This window comes from Pinus tabuliformis, chromosome 7 (assembly GCF_031772625.1).
Source record: "Pinus tabuliformis cultivar Carrire ecotype Pingquan chromosome 7, CPIR1, whole genome shotgun sequence".
NCBI lineage: Eukaryota > Viridiplantae > Streptophyta > Pinopsida > Pinales > Pinaceae > Pinus > Pinus tabuliformis.
The window spans coordinates 428,582,075-428,600,632 of record NC_142293.1 but is presented as its reverse complement, the minus strand read 5'-3'; positions in this window follow the sequence as shown (position 1 = coordinate 428,600,632).

Sequence of the window (18,558 nt, the reverse complement as noted above, 5' to 3'; positions counted from 1 at the left end):
ATAGAAATATGAATACTATTATTAAGTATAAATACCAATTCATTTTAACTTTGGATTTGTGAAATGTTGAGGGAGATAAAATCTCTTAAAATGCAAAATTTTCTTAATTTATGTACTCAAAAAGCAATTTACATCCTCACAAGTTAAATCCTTTTCAACTCTAAATAAATCTAGAATTAAATGAATCCATGTTGTTATTAAATTATACATTTTCATCCTTTAATCATTGCATTATATTTAAGAAACTATAGTGATTATCACATTCACTTAGTCTAATTAATCATTGCATTATATTTAAGAAACTATAATGATTATCACATTCGCTTAGTCTAATTAATAGGCAAAAAAAAATATTTTCAAAAACATTTCTCATTACCATACAAAGTTATCCTATAATATTATAATGCAATAATCAAAATTGATTTTAAAAGATTTTAATATTTGATTGAAAATAGAAATTACATATATACATAATGTAAATAATGTTATCCAATAATTTAATGAGTAGTCGCGAGGAATTTTTGCTATCATTTTACAATTTTGGATTGTTGCATGGATTTTTAAAATCACATCCAATTTGTTTTACGGTGATCAAAGTGGAGGACTTCAAAGTGGGGGGAGATTAAAAATCCAGCCAATTTGTTTTACAGTGATCAAAGTGGACCACTTCAAAGTCCGGGGAGAGTAATTAATGTAAAAATCAAATAAAGAAGAGTTCGTTAGCATCTATTTTGTATTGATGTTTTTTAGAGTTATTTATACGTTGTTATTATTGATATTTAGTGTCAATGTGTCAGGGTTTTTTATATTTAATTATTTGTTTTTGTAAATGGTTTATAGAGGGGTAATATTAATGTTTTGCAGAGGAGGAATATTGTCATTTAATTATTTTATGTTTAGCATGTTTTTGAGAAATTATTTTTGGTTTGAGAAATTTTTTATTTTTTCCAAGATTTGGGAAAATTTGAGAGAAATATAATTGGAAAATTTCTAAAATCTAAAATAATTAGATTATCAATAATAAACATGATAATTTAATTTTGATATCAAGGTAAGTGATACATAAAATGAATATATTCATGGATAGTGAGGTTTTTCAATAATTTGGAATTATTAAAATATTTGTGTGTAATATAATTTTTATTATTGTTTTCTATTCATGGACACATTGCTAATATATTGTATAACTTGAATCAGCTCAAAAGTTAAGAACATGTGCTTCTTTATAACAAGTCATAGATTCATATCGAGAAAAGCAGAGTGTATATATCTTTGTAGAGTTTAGATTGAATTCCTCATCTTATAATTGTATATTAGTTATTTAATTTATTTATATTAATGAATATTATCCTATACTTTTTCTTTTTTTTCTAAGTTAAGGCTAGTTCTATATTAATAAAAGTAAAAATGTGTACATGAATTACATCTTCCGAGGAGGCCGAGGCCAGTCCTCAAATAGCAGAAGCTGGACCTTACTATCTGACTGCTGAAACTGAGAAACAAAATACTGTCCACAATGATTTTTCCTGGGCTTCAGACAGCCTGGACTGGAACTAACAAAACCACTAATGATGCTGGCCAGACATAACCAGTGTACACTATTGTCTCTGATACAAAAAAAGCAGACTATAATAGCTTGAGATTGACAAACGTGGATGAACTGAGACCTTAGACTGAAATAGACTGAAGGAGAAAACATCATAAACATAGACATAAGCGCCAAAAAACAAGACAGAGCACCCGGTGAAGTTTAGGCTGGGCGACTTGGCGACGCTGGCTGTGTTCCTTTGTCCGGACTGGGCGAGTCAAGCCAGATGACGAGCCCCTCCCCGTCCAGAAACGGCTCTCCCAAGCTTGGCTGAGCGTGGCCCCCGTGCGCTTCCCTTTCCATAACTGAGTTGTGAGGCGGCAGAACCTCCTGAACCGAAACAGCTTGACCCGAAACCTCTTGAGCCGCGGCTTCCTGTACCAGGGCGTGCTGAGCCGAAGGTTCTCCGTTGCGGTGAGCTTTATACACTAGGCCGTTCATGTCCCCCAGTAGAATTTCACTGTCCTGGACGCTTGCAGAGGCAGGAGAGATCGAGGTGTGGTCTCCAGGCTCCTCCTCAGAAATGTAGACCGTGAGGTTAATTACCACCTCTGGCCTGATGAGCTGACTAGGGAACCTGAGTTGAAACGTCTGGTATGTACCTTGTGGGACAAGGCTTTCCTGCTCAGAGCTGGGGGATGAGGGTGGAGCAGAAGCCATCGGAGAAATTGAATGCAATTCTGCAATATCAGTGGCAACCCGAATGCCGGACCTCCCTCCTCGTCGAGGCACACCTCTGCTACGCGGCATGGCATCTAAGTCCAAAGACCTCAAACGCTCCTCTACCCCTTGAGTTCTAGAGACCAGAGTATCCCAGCTCGGCACACCAGCAGCAGTTGGACAATTCTGGTTGTGAATTGACATGGTTATCCTCATATAAGGAGGAGCATCCGTTAGCATCGCGGGAGGATGGCGGCGAACCATAAACCAGGCTGGCATCGATTGCAGAGCTTTCATGCTCGAATTGAATGGGCCGTCCCCTCGGCTTTGTCTCACATCGCCTCCGTCTGCAAGTCGCATTAACTTATAACCTCGTCTGCCGGCCTTCGCGTACAGGTGCCGTTCAACTGTCCGCAGCCCAGGTGGCGTGGCGTGTGTCATGCTTAAAGTCAATTAAAAGCACCCGCATCCGGCTAATATTATCCTATACTTTGTGTACATAAATAATTTTTAATTTTGTTATTTAATTGGGAATAATTTTTATTTATATATATATGTTAACAACGATAGTTTTTGATAAAAATATCTACCAAATATTTATTAAACAAAATGTGAACTACTTGTAAAGTAATTGAGGGTTTTTTTGTCATTCAAAATGACTTTCATTAGATGTTCAAAATAGCATAACGTACAAAAATGCTGTCAACAACCCTCGCTCCTTCATTCTGACCAGAATTTTTGAGGATGGGGGCTGGAGAATACCAAGATAGAAAGTTTGCATACATTATTTCCGAATGGCTGTGAGGCCTTAACATATTGTGAGAGACACAAAAAGATACCAGAACTAATAGAAGCAAATCAAGGAGGGGGATGAGGGGGCATTACAGGGGAGCTGCAAAGTAGCTAACACGGTCATGAATGTGGAAGTCAATATGTTCCACCCGTGCCTCTAAGATGTGGAGGTGGTCGTTTGTGTGACGTTGATTGCGCCAAAGGTTGTCCAACTGCTCTAGAATGGTATTTTGGTTGTATTGAATATCATTAAGATAGGCAATAATTTCATTAAGATCTTCATACATGTGGTCCCGTAGAATGTCAATGTTAATTTGTATGTGCCGCAGCAGCTCGGCGACCGATTCCATAGAGGCAGGAGCTACTAGGAAACTTGGAAAATTAGTTGGGGAAAGAGCCTCAGCATCCTCTGTTTCCTAACTAGAAGAGGTAGTGGAGGACGAACGATGGCCTAGCTCGGGTAGCCCAGCCTGATCCTGTTGCCCTTGCCCGCGACGAGGGCGGCCCTACTAGCAAGACATCTTGTTGTTCACTGAGGGTGGCGGCTTGCAGCAGGGGCAGCCCACAAAGAAATCTTTTGAAAACCTACAAAGGAAACATTGTAATCCAAACTCACGAACCCACTGACCTGAGAAGGGATGAACCACTAGCCCGATTGTACTACAATGAAGGCGAGAGGGGCACCCGTTTTCCTAGACCAGGTGCCGGAGCGAAACGCTTATGAGACAACACCCCAAATCCTCACATAAACAGAACACCCACCCAAAATGTTGGCCAAGAGATTGTAAATTCCTTCAGGCCAAAAGATACACCCTAATTCAAAGAATAAGCTACCAAATACCAATTGAAAGCCCACATACCTATACAAACCTGCAATGGTCCACATAAGTGGGAGAGGAGCTAGGAACTGGCGAAATAATGAAATAGGTTTGTTTTCAATAGAAGCAAGGGAGAAGAACCGAACCGTGATTGTTTGCATGCTAGGGTCCCAAGGGGATACCATGAGACTGATGTAAATCCATGCCAAGCAACTGCAAACATCGTCTACCCTCCTCACCTAAGGCCAGAGCCCCAATGAGGTGTTATAGACACAACCCTGGCGAATTCCAAACTCCTTACCACCCAAGTTCATTACCCAAACTGTTGAATTGAGCCAATTCATGTACCATGATTTGTATTTATCCGCAGAGTGCTTGAGGAGGAATGTCACACCAGAGGAGTAAATATCTAGTCTTTTCATTGTCAGGGCATTAATATGTGCGTGGAGGGGAGGTAGGCCCAAATGGTCGATCACATGCCACTTGTACCATCGCATGCGCACCCCCATCAGAGGAAGATGAGTCAGCTTGAAGGAGATCCTGAAGTGTTTTCAACTCACGTGGGTATAAATCAGTGGCACTTAAAGCGACATGCCACGTAATGGAAAACTCTCTATGTTGTTTCATCACCCCTTGATTATCCAACCAATTAGCCACTTTATTTCCAACCCGAATTACATGGACTATCATGGCATATGCAAATCTCTCAAAGAGATGTTTTATTATTGTTAGTTGGGCTTCGAGATGCCAAATTTTGGTAATTTTGCAGATGGGAGAGTCGTCGATGATCTTTTGTGCCATCTGCACCACCATTTTGGAATCCCCAACTATATGGATCCTTAAGTAATTCTGTTTTCCATATAAAATAAGACCCTTCTTGAATGTTTTGAGTTCTGCTACATTACTAGTGGTGTGACCGCAATACCTTGTGTATATTCCTGTCGGGGCTCCCCTAGAGTTGTGCAAGATTCCCCCATAACCCATAGGACTAGGGTTTCCTTTGGATGCTCCATCGAAGTTGATTTGAATACAACTTGAATGAGGACGATATAAAAGAGATGGAGATGATGTAGGAGGGTCCCTAATCAGAGAGGTAAGGGGCAGGATCATATCTTGAGACATATTAAGGGAGAGGAGGGTGGCTGAATCTGAAGGAGCGGCTTGTCGATCATTTAGATCCCATTTCTCCGATAAGATTGTCTCCTTGGTGTTGTCCTCGGATAATCCACAAATGGAGGTGTTGGAGGGAGTCTGATCAGGAAATATGGCCCTGTTACTTTCTTTCTGGATGTTCCATAGGATGAATCCCAATATTAGGCACCATGCTCTGTTAACGACCGGGTTTTTGAATCGACTTTTCAGCTAGTTTTCAATCATCTCCAGAATATTTTCTCAGTTGCACTCATAGGGACCGAACAAGGAAGCTACAAAATTTCATATTTCTCCCACAATGGGGCATGCATTTAGAAGGTGTTGTAACGTCTCCTCCTAGTTTTTGCAAAGGGGGCATTGTGAGGGGCCCAGGAGGCCTCTCTTACACATGTAATCCAAATTTAGGATTCATATATGCCCAACGAGCCATAGAAATTGAGCCACCTTAGGCCAAACCTTTCCCCCCCAAATGGAGCTCCAGATTCTCCGACGGCACATGGTATGTGCATTGACCTTGATGAGATAAGCTTATTTTAGGGTGAAGGAGCCAAATGTTGAGTATCCCCATCTTAGTCTGTCTAGCCCTACGGAGACAAGGATTTGTCTCTGATTCATCTATTGTGAGAGGTTCTTCCATGTTTCCTAGGGGGCCTCAAGCTGTTAGTTAGCTGTTGTTTTCCATTCTCTCCAGTCCTGGGAGTGAGGTTGCACCTTCCAACAGTTAACTACTCGTCCCTCGTTGTGAGGTTGAATAATGAGCTTTAGATCCTGTAGGGGGACCTCTCTATCAAATCGAGGGAGCTGCTACCATGAGTCCTCCCAAAATAATGTTTAATTGCTTCCTTAATTTTCCAGAAGAAGTGATCCCGAATGAGATAGTTGTTCTTATTTACCAAGTTCCATATGCCTGATCCTGTGGGGTAGGAGGTATCTCATAGTAAGTCGCAATGGGTTTTTCCTTGCCCACATTTCTGTGACCATATCATTTTCCAATGTTCTATTCCACCCTGAATCCATCTCGACAAGAGTTTGGCCACTAAAGTCGCATTCAAATACTCAGGATCACTAAAACCAAGACCCCCTTGCACTTTGGGGAGGTAGAGCTTATGACAAGCGGCAAGGGGCCATTATTTTTCAAGTGTAGCACCATGCCACAAGAACTTCCTAAAGATAGTTGTCCACTCTCAATATATGCTTTTGGGAGCGGGAAAAATCGAAAATTGGTATAGCGAGATAGCTTGAAGGACAAATTTTAGAACACTAGCATGGCCTTCTAGGTTGAGGACCCTAAGTGTCTAGTTGGACAATTTTTTGAGGACTTTTGATCAGGTGCTCAAAATTAGGCTCAAAAATAAAAGTGTCATAATCTTGGTAAGATTAGCTTCAGATCAAATAGCTCATCATTCTCATTCCAAAGGTGTGTACAACACTTATATTTGAGCTGGTATACAAAAGTTATAGCAAGTCAAAGTTCAATCTTGACTTGCTGACATGGCAGGATTGGATGATGTGGAAAGGTCCTTCATCGAATGAGAAGGTGCTAAGTGGCAAGCCACCATTCTCCCCCACATGTTTCAAATTGCAATCACAGGCAGGTCGGAGTTAAAAATCGGCCCCCGAGTAGGGAAGGGTTGCGATGCAATAAGGCAAACGGGAAGGCATTCAAGAATCGGCCGGAGGCACGATGCGATGGATTGCAATCACACATCGGTGAAGGGAGGTGTTATAGAATTGAACCCCAGCAGGTACCGAGTTGCGATGTGATATCGCAATCGCAAATCACAATAAGGTGCAGAGTCCCACTTTATGATTTCCATCGGTTCTTCGTCGACGACAAAGTGCGTTAGGTTCCTTGAATGCGATGCGACTATAGGTTGTAGTTTAATGGTCGGTTGGGACCGCCGTATTGAAGTCGCACATTGGTCACCTTGTTCACAGACCATAAGCCCGCGAGACTCTGCCGATTGCGATTTGCAATAACATAGTCGATGCTGACAAATTATGGCCTACCACGCAATGAAATTTTCGCATAGTTAGCAAATTTTCGAAGCTAATTTTTAAGATCATGTCGAGTTTGGAGAAGTTTGTGGAACGAATAGAGGTAGAACTAGGAGAAGTCATAACTTCTTCATTTTCCCACCAAATTGGATGCAAAAAGAGGCTAGATAGCCATTTTTGAATATTCTGAACTAAATGGAGTAGGTTTCAAAAGAATTTGAGCATTGTAAACACAATTGTTTACACTTTTGAGCATAATAGAGAGGCCCAAGCCATTGCCAGCTCGACCAAGGAGACATAGCCTAGGACAGGTGAACTCCTTTATCATGTGCTTGTTGTAATGTGTTTTTGATGATGTTCTGTATATGTTCATGATGTTGTTCAGTTTCTGATTTATGTTAAATTGTTCATAAAATAAACATAAAAACTCTTCATATCACTTACAAAAATTCATGAATCGTCAAGCACAATGAAAACATTTAGTTTATAATCTAAGGAAGATCTTAGCATTGCAAACTAATATTCTAAAACATATCAATTTGGTATCAGAGGTCTAGGTTTTTCTTTGTGAAAGAAGGATTTAATTGTTTGCAAGTTTATGTCATGCTTACAAGGTTAAAACTCAAAAGAGGTGAAGGAAAGCTGGTTGGAAGCCCTGAAGTTGGATCAATGGGAAGAAGAGTAAGGTTTCCACAATCTCCAACACCAGTTCAACCTCAAGTTGCAATTGAGACTCCAGAGATCACGTCTCATGAAGGAGAACCTACAAACATGACAAAAGATGAGAAGACCTTCATAAAGGATTTCTTTGATATGACAGAGATGGTGAAGGTCCTCTACGAAGATGGGAATAGTAGGTTGCAAGGAGAAAGTTCCAAACCTTCCAAAGGAGAAGGCTCCTTAGGAGGAAGTAATGGAAAAGGAGGTAATTGGAATGGAGACAAACCTCCACCCTCTCCACCAACGTCTTCATCTTCTTCTTCACAAGCATCTTAGCACTCTTCCACTAATACAACCCTTACTCATACTCATCATCATTCTTCTAAAGGAACTGGTAAATCACCTTTTTTAAAACTTGATGTTAAATTCGAGTTGCCCATGTATAATGGTGAAGTAAATGCAGAGAAGCTTGATAATTGGATTTTTTAGCCAGAGGTCTATTGCAAGATTCAAAATATTCAAGAGGATGACAGCAATTTAGTTAGCTTCCTTGAGAGTGGAGGGTGAAGCACTAGTATGGTGGGAATCAAAGACCCAAGAGGAGATTAAAAAACGTGGTAAGATCTCAATTTCTTGGAATGATTTCATTGCTACAATTAAAAGACAATTCTAGCCTCTAGCTTATATGCAGAAATCCATCATGAATTGGAAGAACTTTAGATAGCTTAAAGGTCAAAATGTGCAAGATTACACCCAAGAATTGAGAAAAAGGTCTCTGATGTTAGGTGTAGATTTGCAGTCATAGGACACTTTGTTGAAGTACGTAGGGGGTTTACACAGTTACCTTAGGCATACTATCCTAATGTTTAATCCCAATAACCTAGATGATGTGTGTGTGCAAGCCACTCATCTTGAGGCAAGAGGGGAAAACACCCTAGAATATGGTAGTAAAAATCCATTTAAGAGTAAGGGAAAAGAAAAGACTTTCAAAGGGATGGAAAAGAAAAATGCTTCTATCGAAAAAGAAGGAGAGAAAATTACATGCAAACACTATTCCAGAGAGAGTCACGATGAAGCTCACTGTTGGAAGCTTCATCCTGAAATGAAACCAAAAAGAAACAACAAGGGAAAATAGAAGACAACTACAACCACTCAACAGGATTTGGGATCCAATTCGAGTGATGAAACTGAAATCATAGCCATGGGGTTAAAAGGAAAAGAATCCATTGCCATCACTGGTTCTTCGGACTCACATGATGAAACTCCAAATGAAAACAAGAGAATAGAACTATTTCACATAAGGGTGATCTCAAAACATAACAAGATGGATATGTTGTTCGATAGCAACTCTTAAGCCAATCTTATCTTGAAAAACATTGTCAAGACTTTAAATCTGGAAACTGTTCCACATCATAAATCGTATCCACTTGGATGCATATGTGACAATGCATAGTTGCAGGTTACGAGAAAGTGTAAACTTTAATTTGCTATCACTGCAAAATTCATAGATGAAGTGGAGCTTGACGTTGTGTCGCTAGATATCTATGGCATCGTTTTGGGAAGCCCGTACGTTTATGACAAAAAATCTATCTTCCATCGACATGAAAATAGATATCATTTATTATAAAATGGAGTAGAATATATTGTGAGAGCTCACAACAAGGAAATAAATCTTTCTCTTATTAATGCAAGGCAGATGAAAAGACTGGTGAATTTGAGCAAGAATTTTGTGCTTCTCATGATCAAACCCAAAAATGATGTTGATAATGAAGCTCTTAAAGGTTGTCATTCGAATTTGAAATCTAAATTGGTTGACGTAGTTAACCAATATGATGAAATGTTTCAGGAACCAAAGGGATTACCTCCCAAGAGAGGAATCCAACATGAGATACAGATGCAGCAAGACTACCCTCTTCCTAACATTGGCATGTACAGGATGTCAGTGATGGAAAGCGTAGAAATTAAGACACAAATCCAAGAGTTATTGAATAAAGGGATCATCATACCATCTTCGTCGCCTTGTGGTTCACCTATTGTCTTAGTGCCAAAGAAGGATGGAACATGATGCATGTGTGTGGACTTTCATGCATTAAAAAAAATTACGGTAAAGAACTGTTACCTATTGCCTCGAATAGATGATTTACTGGATCAATTGAAAGATGAAAAGTATTTTACTAAGCTGGACTTACGATGTGGCTACCATCAAATTAGAATAGCCAAAGGAGACATTTGGAAGGCAACATTCAAAACAAAACATGGTTTGTTTGAATGGCTAGTTGTGTTGTTTGGTTTATGTAATGCTCATGCTACATTCATGCGTGTGGTGAACGATGTGTTGAGGCCATTTCTTGATGAATTTGTCATAGTCTACTTAGATGACATCTTAATTTTCAGCAAATCCCGTGATGAACATGTCATGCATGTAAGAAAAGTACTTGATGTCTTGAAAAAGAAAAATTGTATATTAAGATGTTAAAGTGCGAGTTTGGAAAGGCTTCTTTAGTTTACTTGGGTCATATTGTTGGAGAAGGTGAGTTGAAAATAGATCCCTCAAAGGTTGATGTCATTGTAAATTGGCCAAGGCCCAAGATAGTTATAGAGGTAAGAAATTTTCTGGGAGCAGCCCAATATTGGAGGAAATTCGTTGTTAGTTTTTCACTTATAGTCACTCCTTTGCATTTGTTGACAAGTGTGAAAGAAGCTTTTCAGTGGGGAGGCAAACAACAAAAGGCCTTTGATGCGTTGAAGGAAAATATTAGTACAACTCCCTTACTCGCACTTCTAGACTTGAGACAATCATTTGAGATTCATCAGTACAACTCCCTTACTCGCACTTCTAGACTTGAGACAGTAATTTGAGATTCAGAGAGATGCTACTGACTACGCTATGGGTGCATTCCTCATGCAACATGGTATGCCTATCTGTTTTCATTCGGAAACTTTTAATGGTACAGTGATTAACTATCCTACATATGACAAGGAATTGTATGCATTGGTGCAAAGTGTGAAAACATGGAAACACTGTGTGATGGGTAAGGAAACAATCATTCACACTGATCATCAACCATTGCAAGACTTGCAATCTCAATCAAAGTTGCAGCAATCAAGGCACTTTCGATGAATGGGTTTCCTTCAACAATTCCACTTGGTAATCAGGTATAAGAAATGTATCTACAAGAAAGTTGTTGATATGCTTTCTAGGCCAATTGTTAATGCAACTACTTTACTCAAGCATAATTCTATTTTACATGAAAGTTATATTTAGAAATATGCATTAGATAGTGACTTTCAAGATGTTTATGCAAGCTTGAGTCAAGGTAACCAAGTAGAGGAATTGGATTATCATTTGCATGATAACTTGTTGTACCATCTTGGAAAGCTTTGCATTTCACAGGGAGAAAAGTGTAAGTAAGTCGATGGCACATCTACAGAGGTATTGTTATTGGCCTCGTATACTTTAAAGTGTGTCTTGTTTTATTAAGGGATGTTCATTAGTAAGCCTAGTAATAGGAAGTTAGGCTTGTACACACCACTTCTACTTCCTTCACGACCATGGGAGAGTGTTTCTATGGATTTTGTAAGAGGTCTTCCATTTTCAAAAAGAGGTCATGATTATTTTTATGTAGCTATGGATAGGTTCAGCAAAATGTGTATTTTTATGCCATGTAAAAAGCAAGTTACAATTAAAAAAATTGCTCAATTATTCTTTTAGAATATTTGGGTGCATTTTGGATTTCCCACATCCATTGTTAGTGATCAAGATTCTCGCTTTGTGGGGAATTTTGGGTCAAATTTGTGGGGATTCATGGACACCAAATTGAAAAAGAGTACAACTTTTCATCCACAAAAAGATGGTCAAACATAGGTAGTGAACAAAACAGTGATACATCTTCTGCGTGCATATTGCAACAAGTGTCCTAAGTTATGGGATGAACAGTTGCACTATATTCAACATGCTTACAATAGAGCCAAGCACTCTTCCACTCAAACTTTGCTATTTGAGGCATGCATGGGATACTTGCCTAAATATCCTTTGGATTTTATTATTGGAAAATATGTTGCTATTGAATGTCATAGTGACATAGACAAAGCAAGAAAATGCATTGAACAAACACAATTAGTACACCAAAAGGGTCAAGACCAACTTGAGAAAAGGCAAGGCAAGTACAAAGCAAGGCACGAAAAGCATCGTCAAGATCACAAGGTCCAAGTTGGTGATGAAGTTTGGCTTCACATTAACAAAGAGAGGCTCCAAGGAGAAGGTAAAAAGCTCAAACCAATTAGATATCGTCCATTCAGAATTTTGGAAAAGATTGGTTATAATGCCTTCAAGTTGGATTTTCCTTCATATATGAAAATTTATGTTGTTGTTAATGTTGAGAATTTAAGGTTCTATGAGCCTCCTTTGATTGAAGATTAAGGAGAGAATATTCAAATTCCATCTATTGAAGACTTTTCTCTAAAATTACTTGATGTGCTTCAGCAAGACACTATACTTGATAGAAGAACAAGTACAACAAAAAGGTGAAGTATCGATTATCTTCGAGTGGGACTCAAAGGTACAATTCCTTAAAAAGCCAAATGGATAGAGGTTAGAAAGGTGAGGTAATTGTACTCTCACCTACTGAACAATTGAAAGTGTTCCTTTTGGGCTCCAAAAGGCTTCCAGTGGGGAGGAGTGATCAGGTGCTCAAAATTAGGGTCAAAAATCAAAGTGTCAAAATCTTTATAAACTTAGCTTCAGATCGAAGAGCTCATCATTCTAATTCTAATAGTGTGAACGACACTCAAATACAAGCTCATATGCAAAAGATATAGGAAGTCAAAGTTCAGGTTTGACTTGCTCGCATGGCAGGATTGGATGATGTGGCACGGTCCTTCAGCGAATGAGGACATGCCAACTGGAAATCCTACATTGGCCTCCACATGTCATAAATCACAGTCATAGGTAGGTCAGCGTTAAATCGCCTCCCGAGCAAGGAAGGGTTGTGATGCGATAAGGAAGGCAGGAAGGCATTCAAGAATCAACTAGAGGCGCGAGGCAATACATCCCAATCACACATTGGCAAAGGGAGGTGTTACAGAATCGGTCCTCGATAGGTACCGGGTTGCGATGCAATATCACAATCACAAATTGTAACACAGTGCAGAGTCCTACTTTATGATTATCGTCGATTCTCCACCAATGGCGAAACTTGAAGGTTCCTCGGATGCGATGCAACTATAGGATTTAGTTTAATGGTCTGTCGGGTCACCCGTGTCGCAATCGCACATTTCCCGCCTTTTTCATAGACCATAAGCCTGTAGGACTCCATTGATTGAGATTTGCAATAAGAGAGACGGTGTCGGTAGATTATGGCATGCCGTGCGGTTAAATTTTCGCTCAATTAGCAGATTTTTGGAGCTAATTTGTAGGATCATGTCGGTTTTGGAGTAATTTGTGGAATGAATAGTGGGAAAACTAGGATAAGTCGTAAATTCTTCAGTTTTCCACCAAATGTGATGTAAAAAGAGGCTAGATAGGCATTTTTGAACATTCTGAACTGATTGGAGTAGGTTTTGAAAAGCATTTGAGCATTGCAAACACAAATTTTTACACTTTTGAGCATAATAGAGAGGACTAAGCAATTGGAAGCTGGACCAAGGAGACGTAGCCCAAGAGGGGTGAACTCCTTTATCATGTTCTTGTTGTAATGTGTTTTTGATGATGTTCTGTATATGTTTATGTTGTTGTTCAGTTTTTTATTTATGTTAGATTGTTCATAAAATTAACATAAAAACTCTTCATTTCACTTGCAAAAATTCATGAATCCTTAAGCACAATGAAAGAATTTTGTTTAAAATATGAGGAAGACATTAGCATTGCAAACTAATATTCTAAATCAGATCAACTTTGGAGCATAAATATTTCCAATAGGAAATTCGAAGAGAATTAGCCAGTAATGGAAGTCCCAGATATTTCGATGGGAGGGTCCCTATCGAAAAGCCTAGGATGCGAGCCCAAAAAATTTGGATCAGGTGAGGAGTATCAACGTAATAGATATGGGACTTGTCCTTGTTCAGGAGAATACCTGATGCCGCTTGGAATTCTGTAAGCATCCCAATGATCGCTACTGCTTCCTGGACCTTAGATTTTCCATACAATAGATTGTCGTTGACAAAATGCTAGTGGATCATGGAGATGGTTGTTCCAGGTAGGCGTATTCTTTTCAGTCATTATTGATTTTGGTTGCCTTGAATAAATTGTAGGTTTTAACCCCATATAGAAATTACCTGCATATGCGAGAGCATAACACATAAAACACATATACACAAATATTTTTCCCTGGATCCCAAAACCGGGACTACCAACTTCATTTTTCATTATGTTCCTTTCAATGTTACAATACATATTTATACATGTTGAAGCATCCAATACCATGGACTAAAAACCATTGCATCCAAAACCATGGACCGAAAACCATAGGTAAGTCTGCTCAACCTAATATAGGGTCCAAAAAAAATTTCCGGGGCGCTGCCCCAGACCCCATAGAGTGGGGTTACATGCACCCCTCAAACCCTCTGTGACCCCCTGCTACACAATCGGTGCAACGAAGGGGGAGCTCCACCCCCCTGCTACACAATCGGCGCAACGAAGGGGTAGCTCCGCCCCCTTCTAACCCCCTGGTTAACTACATGGGCTAGTCGTGGAAAGAATATAACACAACCCAACATTCTCCCACTTGTTGTTTTCTTTTCACAAGGGGCCACAAGAGAGCTTAGTCATTTATCCAGCCCTGCAATGCCCATTGTTTCTCTACACCAAGAGAACTTCTCAGAGCTCACAGATTTTGTCAATGCTTCTGTAGTATTCTTCAAAGTGGCTACCTTTACCAGCAACTCCTTTCTGTCTTCTATCATATCCCTCACAACTTGATACTAAACGTCAATGTGCTTTGTATTTGAATGATACGCAAGGTTCTTTGCCAAGAAAATTGCACTTTGGCTGTCACAGTCTATCCTTATAGCTCCATGTACTAACCCCATACTTGAACACAATCTCTGCACCCAAATTGCTTCCTTGCTTGCATGAGTGGCTGCCATGTATTCTGCCTCTGTAGTTGATAGTGCCACTACAGATTGTTTCTTACTCATCTAAATGACTGCACCTCCAAATAGGTTAAACACATACCCACTTGTAGATCTTCTCTGATCAAAATCTCCAACCCAGTCTGCATCAACAAAGCCACGAATATCCAACACTCTGTCCAATACTAGTCTTCCTTGGTAGCACAAACCATAATCACTAGTGCCACGCAAATACCAGAAAACCTGCTTCACTGTTGTCCAGTGCTCCTTCCCTGGTTTTGAGATAAACATGCTCAATAGTCCCACTACATGTGCAATGTCTGGTCTAGTACAAACCATTGCATACATCAGGCTACCACCTGCACTTGCATATGGAACATGGGACATATCCTCTTCCTCTTCTTGTGTCTTGGGACACTATTCAACAGATAACTTTACACCTACAGGAATAGGAACCTTCACCGGTTTACTATCCTGCATCTTAAACCTCTGTAATATTGTCTCGACATACTTCCTCTGGTTTAACCAGAGCTTCCTGTTTCCCGATCTCTTTTAATTTTCATGCCCAAAATATAGTTTGCAGCGTCAAGATCTTTCATGTCGAATTTGGAGGACAATTGGGTCTTCAAGCCCTCGATAATTTCTTTGTCATTTCCAACCAAAAACATATCATCCACATACAAGACCAGATAAATAACACGGTCACCAATTAATTTAAAATACACAAAGTGATCTGCTTTGCTTCTGGTGAAGCCAAGTCCCCATATAAATGTATCAAATTTCTGATACCACATCCTTGGTGACTGTTTTAACCCATACAAAGACTTCCTTTAACTTGCATACCAGTTCTTTCTTACCCTTCACCGCAAAGCCTTCAGGTTGCTTCATGTAGATGTCCTCTTCCAGATCCCTGTGAAGAAATGTTGTCTTCACATCCATCTGTTCTACCTCAAAATCAAAAGCAGCAACAACAGATCAAAGTAACCTAATAGAAGTTACCTTGACAACAGGAGAAAAATATCACCAAAATCAATTCCCGGCACCTGGGAATAACCTTTTGCTACCAACCGAGCTTTGTATTTCTCCACCTTTCCTTCTGCATTTTTCTTCTTCTTAAACACCCATTTGCTACCAATGGATTTCCTTCTAGCCGACAACTCCACCAGATCCCAAGCCTCATTTTTGTGCAAAGATGCCATTTCATCAACCATGGCCTCTTTCCAAAGTTTTCCATCCTCTGAATCTACTGCTTCCTTCACAGTTCTGGGATCATCATTAGTAATAGATAAAGCAAAATTTGAACAGAAACCAGATGGACTATACCTTTCTAGCTGCCTTCTATCTTGAACTGATCTTCTTACACCCAGAGTTTGTGGCTCTTCATCTTCTGATTCCTCCTCTGCTGTAGAGTCTGATTCTTCCTCCTTTAGCTCAAACTCTATCTTCTCAAGTTCATTTGGTTAGACTTCATGTTTAATAACATCTTTCACCTCTCTGAACACCACATCTCGGTTGTACACAACCTTCCTTGTTCTTGGGTTCCAAAGCTTATAACCCTTTAAACCATCCTTATACCCAATAAGGATGGACTTTTCATATTTACTATCCAACTTGGTTCATTTCTCCTTTGGAACATGTACATGTGCATCACATCCAAATACCCTCAAATGTGAAAGAGAGGGTTTCTTACCAGTCCATACCTCTTGTGGAGTCTTATCCTCCAACGCTGATGACGGTGATCTGTTGACCAGGTAATATGCTGTCTCCATTGCCTCTGCCCAGAATTCCTATCCTAACCTGACACCACTGAGCATGCTTCTTGCCCTTTCCATCAACGTCTTATTGATTCTTTCTGCAACTCCATTTTGCTGAGGTGTATATGGAGTAGTCTTATGCTATGTTATACCACACTTCTTACAAAATTATTCAAATTCTTTACTGCAAAACTGTCTGCCATTATCTGTCATCAACACCTTTATCTTCTTCTCTGTCTGGTTTTTCACCAAAGCCTTAAATTCTTTAAACTTGTCAAAGACTGCAGATTTCTTCTTAAGGAAATATATCCATGTATTCCTTGAGAAGTCATCTATAAATGATACATAGTACACAGACTTACCCAGCGATGGAACCTTCACAGGTCCAAACACATCACTATGCACAAGCTCTAATATTTGTTTCTCCCTCTTACCACCAGAGGGGAAACTCACCCGATTCTGCTTCCCATATACACAATTTTCACAGAAATCAAAATTCAGAGAGCTATTACTCATACCTTCTACCATACCTTTACCATGAAGTATTCGAAGGCCCTTCTCTCCAATATGTCCAAGCCTTTGATGCCACAACATGGTCTTCTCTCCAGAGACCACTAGATTTTCTGCTCCACTTTCAAGAACCACAGAACTGTTGCACCCATCAACAACAGTGCTACCTTGTAGCTTGTACAGAGCTCCAGTCCAAACTCCCCGCATCAATACCAGTGCTCCTCGAACCATCTTCCAGGTATCCTTCTCGAACACTGTTTTTACACCTGCATCATCCAGCTTGCTTACATAAATCAGATTTATGGCTAATGCAAGGATATGCAGAACACTCGGAAGTGTTCTAACCCTTCCACCTTGCAACTTCAACTTTACTTTTCTGTGACCAACAATTCTAGCCTTCCTATCATCCCCTAAGAAGACATCATCACCATTGTATTTATCATACTCACAGAACCACTCTCTATGGGGAGTGAAGTGAAAGGATGCACCTGAGTCAATCAACCATGCCTCATGATCTACATGTGTACTTGAAGAGGCCAAGTACACATCCCCACCTTCATCTGAGGTGGTTTTCGCCTTTGTAGAAGAAGCATCATTAGTTCCCTTTCCTTTGTCAGGAGATTTAGATTTACAGTCCCTTTTGTAGTGCCCTTCCTTTCCGCATTTCCAACACACCACCTTTACAAGTTTTCCTGGAGATTTAGATCTCCCACTCGATTACTTATTTTTGTTTCTATTCTGGGACCTTCCTCGTACAGATAAGGCATCACCATTCTGGCTCTCCATATTTTTTCGTCTCATCTCCTCCGTTAGCAATGATGAGACTATTTCATCAAACTCCAAGGTAGTTGCATTGCTACCTATTACAATAACCAGACTATCCCACCAATCTGGTAGAGAACACAACAAACAAATGCACTTATCTTCATCTGAAATTTTGATATCAACAGACGATAACTGACTTACCACAGTATTAAACGCATTTAGATGCTTTATCACCGAGTTTCCGTCTTTCATCCTCAGGGTACATAGCTTTTTCTGTAGGAATAGTTTATTCACCAAAGACTTAGATTGGTACAAAGTCCCTAACTTTACCCACAAAGCCTTCGCCATAGCTTCCCCTGATACATTTAACAATATTGAATCTGAGACACACAATCGTATTGTGCTCTTTGCCTTCCAATCCAACTTCTTCCATTCTTCATCGGACACTCCCGTTGGTTTAGTGCCTGGATCTACTGCGATCCACTGATTTTTATCCACCAATAGATCCTCCATCTTGAGTTTCCATAACTCAAAACTCTGACCATTAAATTTATCGATCTCTATCTTTCCACTGCTCGCCATCCTCTTTCACCACCAGAATCGATCTCGCAGATCTCCCACTGAACAGGGTCTACCACAGGCCCAAGCGAAACCCCTCAGCAACAAAGGCGTCCCCTTGAAGCCAAAACATCTCTGATCCCAAATGTAGGTTTTAACCCTGTACAGAAATTACCTGCATATGTGAGAGCATAACACATAAAACACATATACACGGAGATTTTCCCCTGGATCC